Source organism: Littorina saxatilis, linkage group LG1 (genome assembly GCF_037325665.1).
Source record: "Littorina saxatilis isolate snail1 linkage group LG1, US_GU_Lsax_2.0, whole genome shotgun sequence".
In the NCBI taxonomy this organism is placed as follows: Eukaryota; Metazoa; Mollusca; class Gastropoda; order Littorinimorpha; family Littorinidae; genus Littorina; species Littorina saxatilis.
Window position 1 is genome coordinate 58,440,173 of NC_090245.1, and position 8,643 is coordinate 58,448,815.

Genomic DNA, 8,643 nt, shown 5'->3' on the forward strand with positions numbered 1-8,643 from the left:
TTTGTCCAGTCTTTTGTTTTGTTTTTGACTTTGAAGTGACTGCAGATCATGCAAGTAATGTTCCTTGTTAAGGGTCTTTGGAACTTTCAGGTATACAGCAGAACTCCCCTTTTTTTTTAAGACAAGAATTTCCACTGTACTCCAAACTCCAAGGTTTTTTTAGACGTTATGCGCTTTTTTTTTTATCAATTTGGGAACAAATGAAATCAGGTAAGCATAACATAGGGTTGTTCGGGTTGGCTGAAGCAAAAACAAAGAAGAGCATGCAGCAGGGTGAAAGAGTATCTGGAAAATGATACGATAGAAAGGCAAAAGAGACTCCATGACTTCATAATTTTGGCATTCTCACGGTCTCTTGACATGCCCCTACAGAGAAATCTCAGTTCATACAACAAGCACGTCACAGAGCTGGCCGCTGAACTATTGCGGACCCCAAGGCCAATTTAGAGAGATCCACGTCAGCTCATACGGTTCTCAATGGAGAACCGCCGCGCTCTCTCTCTCTCTCTCTCTCTCTCTCTCTCTCTCTCTCTCTCTCTCTCTCTCTCTCTCTCTCTCTCACACACACACATATTACACACATGCCCGCGTGTACACCCACACACATGCACTCACAATGTGATAAACAACACATCACAAAACTCTGTCCATCACCCACACCTGTGTTCACACGCACAGTTTGTGTGAGAGAAAAATAAATCGGTCTTGCTGTATCACACTTTATCAAGGCATCGAGATTGCTCACAATGATCAATTTGGAAGACAAACTCATTATTTGCGTCACACAAAATAGGGGGTCAACGTGCAGCCTAACACAATAAAGAAAGAAAGAAAGAAGAAACAAGTCGCGTAAGGCGAAAATACAATATTTAGTCAAGTAGCTGTCGAACTCACAGAATGAAACTGAACGCAATGCCATTTTTTCAGCAAGACCGTATACTCGTAGCATCGTCGACTCAGTCCACCGCTCATGGCAAAGGCAGTGAAATTGACAAGAAGAGCGGGGTAGTAGTTGCGCTAAGAAGGATAGCACGCTTTTCTGTACCTCTCTTTGTTTTAACTTTCTGAGCGTGTTTTTAATCCAAACATATCATATCTATATGTTTTTGGAATCAGAAACCGACAAGGAATAAGATGAAAGTGTTTTTAAATTGATTTGGACAATTTAATTTTGATAATAATTTTTATATATTTAATTTTCAGAGCTTGTTTTTAATCCGAATATAACATATTTATATGTTTTTGGAATCAGCAAATGATGGAGAATAAGATAAACGTAAATTTGGATCGTTTTATAAATTTATTTTTTTTTTACAATTTTCCGATTTTTAATGACCAAAGTCATTAATTAATTTTTAAGCCACCAAGCTGAAATGCAATACCGAAGTCCGGGCTTTGTCGAAGATTACTTGACCAAAATTTCAACCAATTTGGTTGAAAAATGAGGGCGTGACAGTGCCGCCTCAACTTTCACGAAAAGCCGGATATGACGTCATCAGAGACATTTATCAAAAAAATGAAAAAAACGTTCGGGGATTTCATACCCAGGAACTCTCATGTCAAATTTCATAAAGATCGGTCCAGTAGTTTAGTCTGAATCGCTCTACACACACACACACACACACGCACGCACACACATACGCACATACACCACGACCCTCGTTTCGATTCCCCCTCGATGTTAAAATATTTAGTCAAAACTTGACTAAATATAAAAAGGATTTGTTGAAATAGTTACATTCATTTTTGTCGGCATGCTGAGAGAAACACGAGGGGGGAGAGACACACACAAAGAGAATGAGAAAACAAGTCGCGTAAGGCGAAATTACTACATTTAGTCAAGCTGTGGAACTCACAGAATGAAACTGAACGTAGTCCGCCGCTAGTGCAAAAGGCAGTGAAAGTGACGAGCCTGTTTGGCGCGGTAGCGATTGCGCTGTGCTTCATAGCACGTTTTACTGTAGGGGAAGGGCCCCTAATATGGACCACTTTTTGTTTATTGCTGATAACTAGCTTGTTTTCGTGCAAAGAAGTTTCATTTTGTGCTTGGTAGTCCTTCTTTCTTAGGTTAACCGTTAGGCCTAATTAGAGTAAAATAGCTTTGATACACATTCAGCAAAAATTAAATACAGAAAAAATCACAAAGGGTCCATATTAGGAGCCTGGGCGCCTAATATGGACCAGTGAAGCGGCCTTCACGAATCACTGTAAAAAGCCCCCTATATTTCAAAATAACATGATACAACTTAGTGTACAAGTCAGCCTAATTAAAATATGCTCTAGATTTATCTGTTTCGGGTTGATGAGAGCATTATTTGAAGCACACCAGGAAACTAAAGAAGCTTATCAAAAACAGAGTGAAAATAAGTGAAATTATCAACTTCCACGAAAAGAAGACTTTTCGTTGCATTTTATTTAAATCTCGAGGGCTAGTTATAGGTTATTACCAGCAAGCTTCTTAATGAATTAATGAAAATAGCCTTTAGCTTTTATTTTCTTCGATTTGTTGAAGGTGGTCCATATTAGGGGACTCAGTCGCACATACTTTGAGATTTTGCTATTATTTTTTGTTTGCAGTAGAAACTCGGGGTCAACACTGCTAAAATGTAACAAATACGGTTTTAGCTGTCATATATAGCCATTTCTGTTTGATAAAAGCTTTGGCTGTAGACAGAAAGGAGTCCGTTTTAGGCGGCAAATTTAGAGTGAACGCTGCCAAAAGTGAAAAAAGAGAAAAAGCCTAACGGTTTTGAGATTTGTGTTTCTGCAACTGTTTTGACATGTGCAAGTTATCCAAAGAGGGTGAATACAGCGAATAAAACTTTTTTGAGCGCTCTAGCGCCGTTAGTTGGTGGTGGTCCATATTAGGAGCCGGTCCATATTAGGAGCCCTTCCCCTACCTCTCTTCGTTTTAACTTTCTAAGCGTGTTTTTAATCCAAACATATCATATCTATATGTTTTTGGAATCAGGAACCGACAAGGAATAAGATGAAATAGTTTTTAAAACGATTTCTGAAATTTAATTTTGATCATAATTTTTATATTTTTAATTTTCAGAGCTTGTTTTTAATCCAAATATAACATATGTATTATGTTTTTGGAATCAGAAAATGACGAAGAATAAGATAAAATTGTTTTTGGATCGTTTAATAAAAAAAAAAATTTAATTACAAGTTTCCGATTTTTAATGACCAAACTCACTCATTAGTTTTTAAGCCACCAAGCTGAAATGCAATACCAAACCCCGGGCTTCGTCGAAGATTGCTTTGCCAAAATTTCAATCAATTTGATTGAAAAATGAGGGTGTGACAGTGCCGCCTCAACTTTTACAAAAAGCCGGGTATGACGTCATCAAAGGTATTTATCGAAAAAAAGAAAAAAAAGTCCGGGGATATCATACCCAGGAACTCTCATGTCAAATTTCATAAAGATCGGCCCAGTAGTTTAGTCTGAATCGCTCTTCACACACACACACAGACAGACAGACAGACAGACAGACAGACATACATACACCACGACCCTCGTCTCGATTCCCCCCTCTATGTTAAAACATTTAGTCAAAACTTGACTAAATGTAAAAAGATAGAATGCCACAGTGGTCAGACAGGGGACGATGGTTGGTTGGCTATACGACGCCGCACGTCACCGTGCTTGTTCATATTGAAACCCATGGGGAATGCAGGCAAATAATTCATTTTTTGTGGTCCAAAGTAAATTAGTCCTCATTGGACCCAATTTGCCCTGGTTGTGTCAGGCCACTGTGGAAGTTGGTTAACCGGCGTGTGTGGTCAGTGCTGACCACTGTTACCGTGTGCTGTCCGCTCACTGAGTGTCCACAACGCTAAGCCTGGTAAAAACATTCTCGCCACACTATATACAAGCTTCTGGTAGTCTCACTGTCTGACCAAATACATACACTGACTGTACGGTTGGACCCACTTATATGACCGTCGAAAATCTGCGAAATCTAGGTCGTGTTGAAAGGGAGTCTTAAAATGGAGGTCGGTTAGCAAATGTAATCAACAGTAGGGGAGAGTTACTGATTGCGTACAGGTCTGTTATCCATATCGTACCACCCCCATTCCCGCGAAATGACGAATGCCTGAAGCCCCTGCTGAAGTGTGGGGAGAACCCCGTAGGAAAGAAGCTTTCTTCAGGTGTCAACATGGCAGCTAGCGAGAAAACCACCAGCAAGAAAGAAAAATTCACTTTTTTCGCATTTTGATGTTATTTTTGTTGTGACAAATTTGTGTGACTATGCAAAGACTACACCACTGAGCAAATTAACTTGACTATACATTAATACCTTGTTGAGTGTAGGCTGCATTTGGATCAAAACATTGGCCTTTGCTTTACATGTGGAAGGCTAGATCTACTTATTAGCCTACCGAAGTCACGCATATCGTACCAGCCAGAGTCTTGATATAGTACCGGTGGTACGATAACAATGACTTCTGGTACGATATGCAGGATGACACAACCTCCTATTAATTGCCAAATGATCCATTTAGGAGTACTTATTAAGAAGTCTGAAGCCTGAAGTTGTTTCAGAAAAATGCTTTCCCCCTCGAACTGGACATCAGTGGACATGAAAAAATGTCTGGCAGACATTGCAAACGGAATGGGCTTCCACGCTGCTTCAAGAGTTATTGATATTGTACCACAAGGTCACTAATATCGTACCCCTAGTACGTTATAAGTGACTGACAGGTACGCATTACAGAACTGGTCTTGTAATTCGTACCATTTGGATGATTTTTTTAAATCCGTACTGAAACCAAGTTTGCAATTTTTTCATTGCAAACAATATACGGAACGTTGAAGGCACAGGAGATGAGTGTTTATGGACAATTTGAAGTGCCTAGCATAAAATGGTTGCGTTATAGAGCTGTTTGTCCTTAAGTGGTACGATATCAGTAACTCTCCCCTACGTATGAAAAATTAGGGTCTTAAAAAGGGGGAAGTCTTAAAACTGTGACGTTGTTTGTTTTTTTACAGGGGTTCCACTGTATATCACACAAGACCGACAAAATTGCCATGAAAAATCCTCCACGATGCGCAAAAACAGAGTCCCGTGAGTGAAAAGAAAACGGAGAGGAGGTGGGGGTGTTTGTTTGTTTGTTTGTTTGCTTAACGCCCAGCCGACCACGAAGGGCCATATCAGGGCGGTGCTGCTTTGACATTTAACGTGCGCCACACACAAGACAGAAGTCGCAGCACAGGCTTCATGTCTCACCCAGTCACATTATTCTGACACCGGACCAACCATGCAGTCCTAGCACTAACCCCATAATGCCAGACGCCAGGCGGAGCAGCCACTAGATTGCCAATTTTAAAGTCTTAGGTATGACCCGGCCGGGGTTCGAACCCACGACCTCCCGATCACGGGGCGGACGCCTTACCACTAGGCCAACCGTGCCGGTAGGTGGGGGTGTGAGGATGCCGGGATGATTCAGACAGAAAAGAAAGAACGGCGAGAATTAAAACGCGGGGGGAAAGGCCAAAGAAGACAAAGCATAGCGCCCACCCTCGTCCCCTTTCCTTTCTATATGGGGAGAGAGAAGAACAAGTCGCGTAAGGCGAAATAACAACATTTAGTCAAGCTGTCGAACTCACAGAATGACACTGAACGCACTGCTTTTTTCACCAAGACCACATACTCGTAGTTTCGTCAGTCCACCGCTCGTGGCAAAGGCAGTGAAATCGACAAGCCATGCAGAATAGTGCGGTAGTGGTCGCGCTGAGCAGGATAACACGCTTTTCTGTATGTCTATTCTTTTTAGCTTACTGAGTTTGTTTTTAATCCAAACATATCATATCTATATGTTTTTGGAATCAGGGACCGACAAGGAATAAGATGAAATTTTTTTCAAATCGATTTTGGAAAATTAATTTTATCATAATTTTTATATTTTTAATTTTCAGAGCTTGTTTGTAATCCAAATATAACATATGTATATGTTTTTGGAATCAGAAAATGATGAAGAATAAGATGAAATTATTTTTGGATCGTTTAAAAAAAAATTTAATTACAAGTTTCCGATTTTTAATGACCAAACTCATTTATTATTTTTTAAGCCACCAAGTTGAAATGCAATACCAAAGTCCGGCCTTCGTCGAAGATTGCTTTGCCAAAATTTCAATCAATTTGATTGAAAAATGAGGGTGTGACAGTGCCGCCTCAACTTTTACAAAAAGCCGGGTATGACGTCATCAAAGGTATTTATCGAAAAAAAGAAAAAAAAGTCCGGGGATATCATTTCCAGGAACTCTCATGTCAAATTTGATAAAGATCGGTCCAGTAGTTTAGTCTGAATCGCTCTACACACACACAGACAGACAGACAGACAGACAGACACACACACACACACACACACACACACACACACACACACACACACCACGACCCTCGTCTCGATTCCCATTCTATGTTAAAACATTTAGTCAAAACTTGACTAAATGTAAAAAACAGACAGAAAGTTTGATTATGAGGTATTGAAATTAAGCCTGCTCCCAAGTATTGCCATCCCGCGCAGGCTCCTAACTGTCTCACTCACCACAAGGACACGCTTCATCTGGCAGTGGACAAACTAACGCAAATATTCTGTATTATGCAAATGCAGAGAGGGTGAGCGTTTGGGACGGGGGGGGGGGGGTGGAGAGACTGTGACAGACACGGGAGATGCAAGCAAAACATATACTAACTGAAGTGCAAACACACACAGATGCAAAATAACGACAGAAATGACAAAGAAGACACCGTCCACCATCCACCACCACCCCCCCCCCCCCCTCAAACCCCCAACCGGCACAAAGAGATAAAAACAAAACACAGACAGAAAAACAGAAATGGGGGGAAAACGAGATTTTGACTCTGAGGTATCCAAAAGTGACCACATTCTTTTCTATCTTTCTTTCTTTTGTTTGTGCGTCGACAACATGTCAAACAGACTTGCAGAAATGTGCTAATTTTGAACAGTCAAAAACGACCACACTATGATATTGACAAAGAGTGGAGGTTATGTGGGTTAGGCAATGCATTGCACTGCAATGCCCGTTTGCACCACAGTCCAACCCCTCTGGGTGCAAAATGTGAAATTACATGTGCATATCCGTTAGCGTCTTTGTGCGCACATCAGTAACTGAATTTGTTGTGCCCGTAACGGATGATCATTTGCGAATCAAAACACTTTGCCTCAATGAAAACTTTCTCTTAAAGTTGAAAATATTTTCAATGGAATGGGTACGTATAACATGAAATACACAAAGCTTTTAGTAGAAGTTGATATAAAAATAAATAGAATATCTGGAGACGAACGACAACGACAACGACAAAAATACAAGATACCCCCTCCCCAATTTTTGTTTTTCATTTTGCCCACAAACAAATGTTCGCATTTGTTACGAACTACCCTCTTTTATTGCGTCTAAATGTAGTATCTGATAACACCTGGTATCAAAACCATATCTTGTTTGGTCTAAAATATTTGATAAAATATCATATTTGATGTTACTGAGTTAAAACAACATGTCAATTGTATCGAGTTACCCAGTTAGATCACCAAAAATATACTTTTTGAAGAAACAAATCACATGCCTGTACGCGCGTTTCAATTCATGGTTGTTGGTTGTTTTTTAACGTCTGTTCCATCGATATGGCTATGCAGGACCGATGCAAGTTTGTTTCTTTTCTCAGTTTACGTGGCAATCTCTGAAACTACATGTACTTAGATTAAGGTCAAATGAGAAGGATCTAAAAAGCTCTTGTCGACTTTTCACACTTTTTACTTAAAATCTGGTTAACAAGTCTTGATCTTCTTCAAAAGGTAAAATCTTGTCTGGGCGAGGAGGTGGGGGCGGTGGAGGGATAAAACCTTCAGAGTATCTAGACAGTGTTTGGCCCGAAGTTCTTTTATGTCCACACACGCCATGTGTCAATGCATATTCATCTCTGTGTAACACAAATCAGAAGTCAGATTTTTACTGAAATGAATCGATCATTTTCGATTTCGGTGTACTTATTATCCTTAAAATAATGCCACCAAATCATTGACAAATAGATGTCTTGACTCACTCTCTGCTACTTGTTAAGTGATGTCGCTGACTTGCAAAAAAAGATAGAAAAGAAAGGAGAGGCAGAAAAAAAGGAAAAAAACACACAAAAACAGAATGTATATATATTTTGTCGGTCAGATGTCAACAGGTTCAGTCTGAGTTTTTTTCCTTGGCAGTTAGTCAGAGTGTCAGGGATGCTATGCGGGGTGTGTGTGTGTGTGTGGAGGGAGGGGGGGGGGTTGCTGAAGTTATAAAAATATGAGGACACCATCCGTTCTTCACAAAACATGAGACAGCAGTTGAAAGCTCTCTCTCTCTCTCTCTCTCTCTCTCTCTCTCTCTCTCTCTCTCTCTCTCTCTCTCTCTCTCTCTCTCTCTCTCTCTCTCTCTCTCTCTCTCTCTCTCTCTCTCTCTCTCTCTCTCTCTCTCTCTCTCTCTCTCTCTCTTGGACACTCCTTCTATGGGGGAAAAACGCAAAGATAAGGACTGGCCAAATCCTAAGATGTTTGTGGAGGCTAGGCAACATACCTAGAAACGTGTTTTTTAAAATATATATGACGCACAGGTCCTCCCGATCTTAATGTTTG